Raw genomic sequence first — 13607 nt, forward strand, 5'->3', positions numbered from 1 at the left:
CATATTGATCGAACGGAACATCGTTTTGATTATAGTCAATTATTAAAAATTCATTGATTTATTACATAGACTTTTGTTTTGTTTTTAATACTTCCGTAGGCCAACCGAGTAGATGTAAACATCAAACTAAACCAAAGTTTTTAAAAATATGGGATACAAAAAATCAAAAAGTTATGTGCTGGCCAAGCTTTCAGGGATTGGATGGGCCATAACGATGCCCCATCACAATCCCCTAGTTCTCTTCCGGGCTCTCGGGGGTCCCGACCAATACACACTTCCTTCCCTGTCCATCCATGTAACCCCGGAGGGCCAGTCACCATGTAAAAGCAAAGAGCTAAGGGAGGAACAGGGCGGCCCCTAAGCCCTGATCCTCCGAGTGGACCACATGCCCTGAACCTGTACGAAGGCGCCAACCTGGAACTCACGGACAGTACCAGCCGCAGTGCTTACCGATTAAGCTAAGGTACAGTTGGTGTTTTACGACGGGAAATTAAACATCTTATAATGATTGGATGAGCGCGACTAAAACCAAAAAGACACCGAGGGGATTCGAACCCGTGCCCCGCGATGTGTGGACGGCCTTTGTAACCACTAGGCCATTCGCCTTCCTTAGAGTTCTTCTCAAAAATAATTTGTCTTAATAGGAGGACAAACGTGGAACATTAGCGGGTCCATCCGTTTTGGCTCCATGGACGAAAAGAATTGAAGTCGATGTTTCGGTCAGTAATGAGTCAACTGTTTTGGTTTGCTTGGAAAATTGTATACGGCAGCCTCGTTAGTCGTAGGCCTATACGTGTGCTAAATATACTTATCGTTACGCAACAATGAACACTATTTTATGTAGGCTATTTTGAATTTTGACGGGGGGGGGGGGGGTTCAGGCCCGTTAGATTTCTATATCCAATCTGATCATGTTTGTAATTTTAGTTTATTTTGTGTGTGTCAGAGCGGGGCGTGTCTGGCGGGATGGGTTGGGGGGGGGGGGGGGTCCGAACCCCCTGTGGATCCGCGCCTGACTTCACTCTTTGTATTTGGACAGAATACAGATTCCCAACTCCATCACTTCTATTTCAAAATAATACGGACGTTAAAAAAAAAAAAAAAAACCTGTGTTTTTAAAGGGAATATACATCATTTGCTTTTGCTGTAATTTTCAGAAATGGATGGAATTTGGGGGTTGGAAATATATAGCAAATATAGTTACACTGACTTTTTTGAGGTTTTGGGTTCGAAAATGCTATAAAAACCAAGAAAAACAATCATTTTCCTGTAGTCTGGTTCCCTGACTCCATATAAGAAGAAACAGAGCAGTTTACATACATTGGGGAATTGTAAGGTCAGGGAACCAGTCTAGCTGGCTTGTACCCGTTCATAGGTGTGTAATCGATTGCAAACAAGTGCGATGGTCAATTGGGGCCAATATTTGAAAAAAAGCCAGTTTTTTCCAACGCTGGTCGGCCGACCAGCGTTGGAAATTGATACAAAACTACCACTTTTCTTGAAAATGACAGTATACCAGGTGCCATGATTTTACAGGATGCTCTACGCTGTCATTCATTAACAGTCCAGCAAGGTATTTCAAAATGATTTGGTAGTTTTATTTTTTGATGTTTGCAAATGTTGTATATTCCCTTTAACCCGGTCTAACAGAGGCAGCTTCGTCGTGGGGTACGCTTTTTGTAATAATATAGTGTTAATAATCGTCGGAATTGAACGGCACCCAAATTGAAAGTATGTTGCGAGCCCCCCCCCCTCCCGTCCAATTAATTTTTGGAGGCCAAAATGTCTGGAGAAAAAAACTTGTCTACACTGCAGATATATTTTGCTAATGAACCCCCCCCCCCCAAGGCAAGCTAGACCGTACAAGATATGCTATAGTATTTCCAGAAGATTGAAAACGTCTGTCAAAACCTTGAATTAGCATTTTTTTCTGTTTAAATTGATAACGGAGAAACTGAAATCATTGTTGAGCATTGAGCTACTAAGTTTAATTAATATACAAGTACGGATCGTATTTATGAACTGGCAAATGAGAATGATTCCCCGATTGTATGTTATTATCATTTTTAAAGTTTATAATTTGCTTATTTCTGGTAATGAAACGAAGGATTCCTCTAAAGCACCCAAATGCAGACCAATACACAGTATTGAGAGTCCCAAATTTTCGGACTAATCAAGCCTGAGAAACCTGTAGGAGAGAAATGCATATAACGGCACGTAAACGGTAAACGAACTCTTGAGGGCGGCAAATAGGTTGGTCGATGGTGTGTATGGTCGAAACGTCGCAAGCTGAGTACGAGAGTACAGACCTCTGCTCCCCGCTCCACTCACAAAAATATCGCTCTCCGGAACGGTGGATTTGTGCTCCTCTTGTAATGTACTAATTAGAAGTAATTTGGAGCTCCTGATCATGAGTAATGTGAGATCATCATTCAGGTTCGAATGTTATGCTGTTTTTTTTTTTACGTTGTCGTAGCCTACACTACACACCATTGTACATGTATATTCCTTGTATCGGGTCGCACTAAACAGCGTCAACACAGCGTCAACACAGCGTCAACACATGACAGAAGCGTCAACACACCGTCAACACATCCAAAACACATTCTGAATTGACAACAAGGCCATATAATTGTGAAACATACAATAAAAGAGAATTTCCATTGGATTGAGTTTCCATTTCGTTGTTAAAAATATCGTATTTTCACGCGAAAAAAATGACCTTAACTTGCACGGCCGTTGTCCGCCATCTTGACTTCGCACAAAGCTTGGACTACACCATTTCAAGTAGGGGTGTGTAGGTAATGACATTATCTTGTCATAAACAACAGAGGGCGCCTTGCTGCAGACTAGACAGAGGGATACCAGATCTGTGTGAGGACTAAGGATCGGAGGAGTGGTAGATCATTATTTTGTGAGTTGTGTTTATGTTTTGGTCTTTGCAGATATTTTTAACACTGGCGACCCCGGCCGCGTCCCTCTCTTTTGGTTTATTGTACAACGCTATCACCCTTTAGAATAATGGTATGGTCCGCGCTGCCACTGAGGCAACATGGCGGGTGTTCGGTAGCCGATTTCGGAGCGGCACGGAGAGCCAATTTTCTTGAACTAAAAATCGCGATTTTCAGACGTTTAACCTATTGATTTTAAGCACAAATCTTGTTTCTGTCCATACTGTATGGGTTACATACTGCTTTTGTCAATTTTAATGCATTTTGGATGTGTTGACGCTGTGTTGACGCTGTGTTGACGCTTTGGAGTGTGTTGACGCTGTGTTGACGCTGTTTAGTATGACCGCTTGTATCACCTAGACCCGTGAACGTGGACGTTGTATACAACGCCACGCTGTTGTGTATTTTTGAACCTAGCGAAATCGATCCGCCATACATAATTCCGTATGGATGTTGAGTACTCACCTAGAAATCTAAATTTGCCCCTCCGATTGTTCAGGCTGTGTAATTTCGACGAAATTTGCCATCAATAAAGACCCATACGAACGTGTAGAAATTATATTTTAACCCGACAAGTGACCCTGACAAATGACCCCGGACGAGTTGCTTGGACAGGTTGACGGCTGTTTCATGTCGCAACCCCCCCCCCAAAAAAAAAAACCCGCAGACGATTGGCTGCTCGGCTCATCTCGTGTACCAGACTGGGACCTTAAGTGCTCAAAACGATGCAAAAAAAGATCAGGCCAACTTTACTCACTCTTTAACCAGCAAATTCCTCCAAATCTGTTACTGGGTAAAATAATAGTTTCTCAGTATTTCACCAACCAAGTTTGAAAACTCAATTCCATTTTTAAAGGAGACTTTTCTTCAATATTTGGCAGTGGCTAGCACAAGAGAAGGAAGTCAAGTGATTTCAAAATGAGGCTAAAGACTGGACTTCTACATGTCCATCCATGGTCCAACTGTTTGACATGACTGGCTTCTTCATTCATTGTCATTAGTCTGGTGCCTGACTAAGGGGAAATGTGCAGAAATAGTGGTATGGTACCCGACATCCTATATATTTCTCTTGGCACAGTCAGCTGACAGTTGATTAATGCAGTACTGAAGAGTTGTTGGACTGGTTGTTTCATGTGCCAGTCTATTTTCTTGTATTGCATGTTTTCAGTACCTTAAGTTTTGGGACTCTCATACACAGTATTGAGAGTCCCAAATTTTCGGACTACTCGTGTACGTGTGCGCACACGCACGTGGGCGCACGTGCGCCTGCGTGCGGTGCGGTGAGAGAGGAAAGGACTTGAAACTTGTCTAAAACGATGTCTCTTTTAGCTGCGACAGTAAACAGCCGTCGAATCATACGAAACAGGATGGTACAATAAAATGCAATGCGCATGCGTCAGTTGGGAGAAAATGGCAGCTAGCAGGACTTCATGAACCGGCATGACCGGGGCCAGAATTTTCCTCAAATTTCGTCAAATGCAAGTTTTGACGTACAAACAGATTTCAAGACAGTTTCATATGTGAGTACTTATTACATTGGCAAAATAACGTCCAGTGTGTGTAATGGAGGGAGTCAGAGGGACAATTTTGCCAGGTTCAGAAATACACAACAGCGTGGCGTAGTTTACAACTTACAAGCCACGTTCACGGGTCTATGTATCACCTAAAACGACGAGGGTCTATTTTGACGCACTCTCATTCAATTTGCGTTGGACAACGCTCGCGCCTTGCAAGCGTTACCTGCGCCGATTATGGTGACTCGAGGATATTAAATGGGGGTCTACCAGTACCCGATGTTACCCAATAAGGCAATATAATATCTATGTTATTCTCTGGTTTAACTCACTGGTTTGACCATGTTGACTGGAATCCTGCTGCTGCACAAGTTAAACATGTTTTTAGATGGGGTTACGATCGAGTAAGCTTTATAATTATATGGCCTCTCTGGACTCCATATATTTAGCACTAAATTTAGTAGTACATGTATCTGATTACAGAATACAAACATTGATTATTTAGTTCAAGAGTTGGTGAAAGTAATTGGTCACTTTTTCAGATAAAATCACTTGTAATTTGACACCCGATGACGTAATCATGACGTCAGAGTAATATGCACCTTTTCGGATAAGGGTGGATATATATTGAAAGTTACAAGTTCATACCGTGTACCGTTTAGGAGAAAACCCGCGGAGAAGTATTGTCCGGAAAAAAAAGAGAAAGAACCAAACAAAGAAGATTTGTGAGAGCAATTCTAGACAGTGGTTGGGTTGTGCCCGACCACTCAATGAAGGATTCTGAACAACTAACCTGATGAAGTTTCAGCTCAGCTTAAGCTGTATATTCCGAGAAAACAGCGTTCTAGGATCTCAATTTCAAATCAAAAGTTGCTGAATCAGTTTTGATTTGTTTTGAATTGCAGCTATACGCGATGTCGCGCACTGATCCGACAAATTATAGCAACCGCGCGCGTGTGCATCATGCCAATGCTTGGGCGCACTTCGCCGAATAACAAAATGAACTACTGGTACTAATTTAAATTTCCTACAGTGCGTCTTAAGACGCACTGTTGGAAAGGCCTTCTTTCGTTGATTACTTCAAAATGACAGCTTGCGAGAAAGAATAATTTCACAGGGAGTTTAGTCCCCTTACTATCTTTCAACCAAGTATGTTTTTCAACAATAATTACGCCGGTTACTTTTCGGATGGCTGCAAATGATGGACTATAGCTTTAAGTTGCAGCAGTGGAGGTCTCTGTCAACAAGATGAATCTCATCCAGTCTTGGCAATATTTGTAGCGCTTCCCAGGAAATGTTGAGCATACCTCACGCGTGCTGTCTTCAAACTAATGCATGATATGCTCAAACTTTCTTGGGGAGCGCTGCCAGCATTGCTAAGACTGGATTGGATTCATCTTGTTGATGTAGCGACTTGCTTGCCACACAAACCGGCCGTAAAAGGGGAATAACATCCAAATCTCCTGTCTTTGTCCAAGAGAAGGCCCAAGGCTTGCCTTGTGTTGTAAACTGAACTTTAAACCCTGGTGCCGCACGTACATGTTTATGACATTGACTTTGCACTAGTGTATAATGTATGACAAGTTAATTGGTGTTCTTACCCGATAACAAGAGATAACTTTGTATGATCACGATATAGCTAACAAATAGATGAAAGATAAGGTCGCAAATACAGCAGCCTTTTCAAAGCAATTATCATTTGTTGTGACCTACCGGTAGTTCACCGTCTTTTTTATTGCTTGCTGGTCCCAGAGAGCCAGTGTATACATGTAGTCCTCTTTGTACTGTGACTTACTGACTACTACTGGTTGTTGACTGGCCAGTGAAGAGAGCTGGGCAGTGCTATTGTATAGGATAACCCTGTAACTCCAATGGATGGGCTAAATCCGGCCCATTGTGTACCCAGATGCATGGAACTTGTCGAGTGATTAGCCATTCTGATACAAGGAAATGGACCAGCTTTACTAGTCTTGTTTTCTCATGTTTATCAGGACATGTATACATGTGGTATTTTTTTTGCTGTTAAGTGTAAACATTTTGGCAATGGATTTGTACATGCTGCATGTATCGGTTTCTTGGTTTCTGAAAAGTGCACCGTTAACAGATTTAAGTGCGTAACTTAGAAGTCCATCACTTAATACATGTTGTACATTAAATTACATATTTGTAATTGTGTAGGACTACATGTGAAAAGCTTAGTTGGTAGACACAAGTTCATATTTTGTATGATATTCCATAATACGCAGGGTTGAGGAAAAGTTTCAGCATATTCAACAGAATGCTGTAAAACAAATTCCCCGTTTACATTTAACCAGTTCGCGCCGGAGGACGATACATGCAAAAGTAGTGCGATATTCGGAACGGATGACAGATAAACATGTAGGGAGTTTTGCAATATTCAGAACGGAAACATGTAGGGAGCGAGGCTGGAAATATCTGTCAGCGACCCGCTCGCAGTGAGTGAGGCCGGAAATATGAGTGTGCTGCCCGAGGATGATGGCTTCAACCCGAGGGTGATGGCTACAAGTTCAACCCGCATGGCTTGAGATCAAGTGAAAAATAATCCCGTGCCTCGTTCTGTTCTTGTCAAAATATTGCCGGCGTGAACTGGTTAAGTAAAACTGCTGTATTCTAAGGCCCCCCACCAATTCAAACTTTTCTTTGATACATTTAATACAAAAGTACATGTACTGTATATGAAATATGTATTTGGTGTTTTTTTTGTATTCCATAGTTGAAAGCTGTGGAGGGATCCTGATTGTACGGTAATGAATGAAGACGACAGTTGACCATGTACATGTCCAATACAAGCGTGTTACAGGTACGTAAGGAATCGCTCAAGCACCCAAAGTTGCTTAGCACAGAAGATATTTGCTTTAGCAAACACATTTAGTTACCAGCCAAGATATCATGCCATACATACACTGCAAAAAAAAGAAAGTCCACACTCATTGGAGGGGTCATAATTTTGAATCTGATCGTCTCATGATGACGTAATTTATAGACCTTTGGGGAATTTCTTTAGCTACATTTTGATACCCCGTTTGCAACCAAAGACTGTAAATTGTCCAAGATTGACAACGGTTTATGAAAAATGATCCAAAGTTATTGGGGGCGGAGATTAGTCTGGGAGACCATCGCAGGATGAATTTGAAAGGCATTCGCACTACAACGACGCCTGACGCTCGCGCGAAGACACATTGGCTAATAGCTTTGGCACATTCAGGAAGTCGTGTGTACATTCAGCGCGAACCGGTACACTACAGTACGCACGCACTGTGTGCCCCATCAATATGGCTTACAAAAGTGATAAAAAGCACCCTCTTCTGTCGGCGCGGAACCCATAGCGTCTTCGCGTGAGCATGAGGCAGTAATGCATTTGAATATCCCTCACAGTGGTTTCCAACTCTCCCTTTGTGCCCATTGAGGGGGTACTTGTGCACGGACTCCATACCCGAACCCCTGTAGATCATGTAGCTCATAGTCTTTGCCCCCCCCCCTCCTTATATCCCCCCAGGCATGCAATGCCCCGAGGTCGTCTGCTTCAATCAATCAACATCCTTTCTATCCTTGCCGTTGCTTGTTCTGCCGGCAAGCGCTGTACCACGTACTTGGCGTCCATGCAACAGTTTGTTTATGTAACGTCAATAATCCCCTTGTCTGGCCCAGGCAAGCTGCCCACTTTCCTGTTGTGGGGGGACGGGGCTGTGGGAAGGATGGAGGCTGTCAGTCTTCGTTGAAGTGACTAGGTAATGTGGAGTGCCACCTGGGGGTCACTGACCTCAAGAGACATGCATTCTTTACCCTTGGGCTTGATGTGAAACATTTATGTGAGATTAGGTCTTCCGAAAAAAAAAGGCTTGATGTACCCGGTTGGCTTGACGTACATGATGTACATGTGTAAATTGCACCTCGAGCACATGCAGTTGTGCATAAGTAAATGTACCGTTGCTCTCAGAAACATCGATATCAGAATTTTCAATAATCGATATATCGGAAATATATCCAATATTGAGAATGTTGATTTATCGACTATCCGATGTAAAAAGTTAAAGACCATAAGATGACACTTTGATTTAAAAACAATCCAAAGTCTCAATTTTCCACGGTTTTCTTTGGAGCATACCGGTATTGCTCAAACTTTTAAAAACAAATCTCAGTACTGACAGATTGCCCAGAATGGGCGGTTTCTTTTGTGGTTTTACATTGGGGAGACCGCGAATTCCAGCGACCGCAGAGCGTAAAGCGACACCGCTTGGCACTTCACAATGTTTTTATTTTGAGTCACAAGCACAAGTTGCCGCCGACTTTTTTTTTTATTATGCAGCAAACGTTAAACACAAAGTAAAAGCACAAACATGAGATTTATTTTGACGATAATCTGACGTATTGTTAGATATTTTCGATGTCATTCCTCAATATTGAAAATGTCATTATTTTGATGTGATTAAAAAATTGCTATTGGCAATATCGATATCAAAATAATATCGAATAGTCAAGTAATTTCGATATATCAACGGTGCTTAGAAACACCTACAGTGTACCGGTACATGTACATGAAGGTTACACACGTTTTTGCAATTTTCTCTCACAGGTACACATTTGTGATGCGATCAAGCTACATGAGTCGTTTGTCGACCCTGGTCAAAATTTTTTTTATAAAAGATTTCAAAAGAGCACAATCTCAGTATAACTGCTGTGAAAACTGCATGCTGGTACCATCTTTAGTTTAAAAATTATGGAAGTCGGAACACCAAGAGATGTGATGAAGCGATGTGATGAAGTGGCCCTATTTTGGCCTGTATCTCCACATCAAAATTCCCGACAAATGACTCATCTAGCTTGATCGCATCACTTTTATTCTCCTGGGTGGAGAGAGGCAACTGTTGTAAAGTGTCTTGCCTAAGAACACAAGCACCATGTTCCCCATCAGGGTTTGAACCCACCCACCGTTGCACACGAGTCAAACATTGTAACCATTTGACCATGGCGCTTACAGCACTGTGTATTAAGATTCAGATTGTTGATACAATTTTTCAACACCTTATCCAACAATCAATTAATCTCAATTTGCAACCCAGGGGGAGGAAGTCAAAAGGAACCAATGGCACAGAAAAAGCTCAGGTAGTGTCAGTTAGCGTGCTCAATGATTATGATATAACTCAGCCGTAATCCATGTCACGATATATTATTGTCAGCGGGTAATAAGACGGCCCGTATGGATGTCATCATTAGGACTACCGTAGTCCTCCAAGTCTTCCTAATTACATTTAATGAACATCCACGAAGGATTAATGTCGCATGTTGGTGTGTTTTTTGGGGGGACAAGTTTTTCTCTGCGGTACAAGCTGTATTAAATTTCATGAATGCTAACTCATCACCCACATAGACAAATATGACAGGAAGAACTGTTTTCTAAGTCCACTTCTTTCACTTTCAATTCACTTTATTCCTGGAAAATGCAAAACTTCAGTTTAAAGCAGTGTACATGCATATTGAATGCGGAAAAATATGCTAGGCCTCAAACTGGTTTTAAACAGACTTGTTTAATACAGGCCAAGCACATATTTATTCAAATTCATGTCTTTTTGGTCAAAAAATCAAAACAAGTCAAACATTTTAAATTTCTGACGATTTTGTTCAACAATTTTACTTCATGTTTTTCGAAACACCCCTCTAGGTAGCTTTGTTATGGTACAGTGTATGTATCTCTGGTGAGCAGTCGTAAACAACACCTTACCGCAATGTGGCACAACGGTGCCGGTGTAGTGGTAATTTAGGACTATGAAATACAGACTCATTGGTAGTACTGCGCATGCCTAAGTGAAGATTGCGAAAGTTCAACCAATGAAAGGGTAGAAGGGACCAGACTTCATAGGAGTCCAAATTTCATGTGACACCGGAAAATTGATTAATAGGCCTACCAGCCAGCCGGTGTTTTATCAACTGTTTCAGACCAGCCACGCGACAGGCTTTCGACCAGTGGTGGTTACACAATTTTGTCTAGCCCCCCCCCCCCAAAAAATTCCATAAAAAAAAAATTCCATTAGCAAAAAGAAGAAATGTGATGTTCATGTACATGCGAACGGTCTCCCCCTAAAAAAATAGTTGTGACAAGGGTGCATTTGTAGTTAATATAGTGTGACTGATTGTATGATTGTATTGGCGCTCCCCATTGAAAATATTTTGTCTAGCCCCCCCCCCCCCAAAAAATATTCCATAAAAAGAAGGCCTCTCTGTCTCCGGTCCAACGTCTGATATCTAAGCATGCAAATTTCTGCGACCCCGCGTGCCAGCCAATCGGTCCGATGTGAGGTCATTTCATTCCAAAATCTAGACTAAGCTGTTGATTGGTCAATTTGGATGCCATGTTTTGTAATACAATAATGGGCACAGAGATCTAATATAACCCGACATTGGCCTTTCAAAAGGGGTTACCGAAGATCCGATATAGAAGGTGCCCGCTGAATGGTCAGAATCTTAAGGTCAAGACGCAGTAATTAATTGCTGAATCTGCTCGCATATCATAGACCCTTGCTGTGCAAGGGGATATTCCATAGACTACTAAAATACCTTGCCAGAGAGTAAATTGACATCATTTGTTTGCCATTAAGATATTCCCTGTGACAAATTTCATTTTTCTCACACCCTAAAAAGAGAATATCCAGTCATAGACATGAAAGGTCAAGGGGCTCGAACAAGTCTAAGAATGATGCTTCAGTCTGATGTACTCAGTAGATGGGTTTGTTTGGGTTGACCTTTTGATACCTGACCTACATGTAAATGCACATGGGCAGGGTAGCGTGCATTTTCCTCTGAGAGAACATTGATATATCATCGGACTGTTGAGTGATGGGGGGTCGGGAGGAGAGAGTTTTGGTTTCCAAATTAGTTTGGTTCCCAGAGTAAGTTGCGTGCCACACTCTTCGCTTTCTTCAGCTAGTTGCTGGAATAAAGGTATGTGTATCCGGACCATTTCAGTGTTAGGAGTAATGTGTTTTACTTTCCAACATTTTCAGCAGTGAATGTAGATTGTGGAAAGTTCAAGCACTGTACATGTACATTAACCGCACGGTTTTTAGACTTCTGAAACAAAATGTGACCTGAACCTCTTTTGAGTACCTAGGACAAGTGTATAGTCTAAACATTTCAGAGCCAAACTGCATCATTGGTGCATGTACCGTACAGCACTGTATGTAGTCTAGGGGCTAGACGTTGCTTTGTTTGATACGCAATAACCCGCTGCCGCGAGAGGGCGCTATCATGACCGACCAATCATCTCCCACGGGCCTGTCAGAAGCAACGTCTAGGGTATCTCCTTATCCCTCCCCCTCCCCCCCCGAAAAATGGGGGAAACGAGTGTGCATGCGTGACTTTTGCAGGCAATTACGGTCCATTTTCAGTCACTTCACATACTACTCACAACAAATAAGCTGACCAGTAAGTTGCAAAAAGATCTTGCTGCATCTTTTATTGTACTTTAAGAAATTTGAGAGTTTGCTTCAGAACTACTATGAATTTTTCGAATTGTGTGCACTGCATATATTTGGCCAAACAGGTGCGGGCGTATTACACGACCAAGAGGAGATACCCTAGACATTGCCGCTACTGAGAAGTCCGGGGGCGATATTGGTTGGTCATATGATAGTGCCCTCTTGTGGCAGCAGGTTATCGCGTATTAACCACTTCGCACCAGCGTCCGGGGTTATTAGTAACTTTACTGTAATCTAAAAAAATTAACATTGAAAAAAAAAGGGTAATATTTTAGCGTTAGGAATGTGTATACTGACGTGAATATTCGAAACACTATTGATTACCGGTATACCCCAAAATGCTGTACAACACAATCTTCGTTCAAGAATAAGGCCTATGGACCTGACCGAGGCACGAGATTGTTTTTCACAAACCTAGATGCCAGACGGGTTCAGGCTGGCATCTGTGGGTAGCACACCCTGATATTTCCGGCCTTGCTTGCTCTGCGAGCGGGTCGCAGACAGATATTTCCGGCCTCGCTCGTTGTGTGTTTCTGTCATCCGTTCCAAATACTGCAAAACCTTTGTATGTACCGTATAAATATCATCTGACGTGAACTGGTAACAAGCATTGCCTAATCATAGCATCTACATGTACATGTACATCACTACATCACATCAGTCTGGCGCTGCTCAATCCAACAGGATCCAACTACCGGTATGTTACATACCCGCTGGATCCTGTTTCATTGAGCAATAATTCCCTTGTATCTATTCCTGTTGAATCTGTTGGATTCAGCAGGCGACTGAAAACATAAAAAAGTCAAATTCTATTGGGTACTGGTAAATAATGCCAAGTTGGACTCTGCTGGATCCAGCAGGAAACAAAAAAAAATGAGGCACAGTTGGATTCTGTTGGATTGAGCAATTGCCAGTCTTTTTACATGTTCAGGTACCCAACAACTTGGCAAGTTGGATTGTGTTTGACTGTGTTAGGAAGGTGAGCAGGAAACTCATATGAGTAACCGTCTGACCATGTTGGATTTAGCAGGGTACCGGTAGTCCTGAGGAACTACATGTGTACTACTAGGGGATTAGGGTTAAGTAATGACACATGTCACTTGTGTAGGCAATAAGTCAAGTCTTTTTAATTTGCATCACATTACTAAGACAGCTGATTCTACAAAACGTTCGCCGTTCTGAATTCAGAATTTTCTGTGCTGTGGGACCAGCTCTATTGGGCTTACCTTTTCTTGCTTTATCACAGTTGACGTAGAGTCATTAGACCAAGGGAAGTGGGGAGTGTGTGGCCTAGTGGTTAGGGTTCGTGACTCATGATCAGGGGGTCCGGGGTTCGAATCCAGCTGCTGGTCATATATTGTGTCCTTGGGCAAGGCACTTCACCCCCACTTGCCCCTCTCCACCCAGGAGTATAAATGGGTACCGGCATTAGCTGGGGAGTAACCTGCGATGGACTAGCATCCCATCTAGGGGGAGTAGAAATATTCTCAGTCATTTCATGCTACTGCAACCGGAGATAAACGCCGGCCTGATGAGCCACATTGGCTCGGGACAGACTTTACTTACATTAGACCAAAAAGCTTTTCATTGTAGCAGTGAGTACAGATCAACATTAACGTAACTTGCTGTCCATGTTTTGGAACAGTTGA

At 42.3% G+C, this 13607-nt stretch overlaps 1 protein-coding gene across 6 annotated transcripts in view; it reads left to right on the forward strand.

Annotated features, from left to right (window-relative positions):
* Positions 1–2236: 2236 nt before the first annotated feature.
* LOC119721260 (MAGUK p55 subfamily member 7-like) overlaps positions 2237–13607 on the forward strand; it is a 60037-nt gene continuing 48666 nt past the window's right edge. For 2 of the 6 annotated variants that reach the window (XM_038191244.1, XM_038191251.1), the window contains exons 1-2: positions 2237–2436; positions 7200–7286. The gene's annotated coding sequence lies outside the window, so the exon portion shown is untranslated. Of the gene's footprint in view, positions 2437–7199; positions 7287–11319; positions 11423–13607 lie in introns of those variants that run through there. The other 4 variants (XM_038191245.1, XM_038191249.1, XM_038191246.1 and 1 more) reach the window with 4 other exon arrangements.

Source organism: Patiria miniata, unplaced genomic scaffold (assembly GCF_015706575.1).
Source record: "Patiria miniata isolate m_02_andy unplaced genomic scaffold, ASM1570657v1 HiC_scaffold_13, whole genome shotgun sequence".
NCBI classification, from domain to species: Eukaryota; Metazoa; Echinodermata; class Asteroidea; order Valvatida; family Asterinidae; genus Patiria; species Patiria miniata.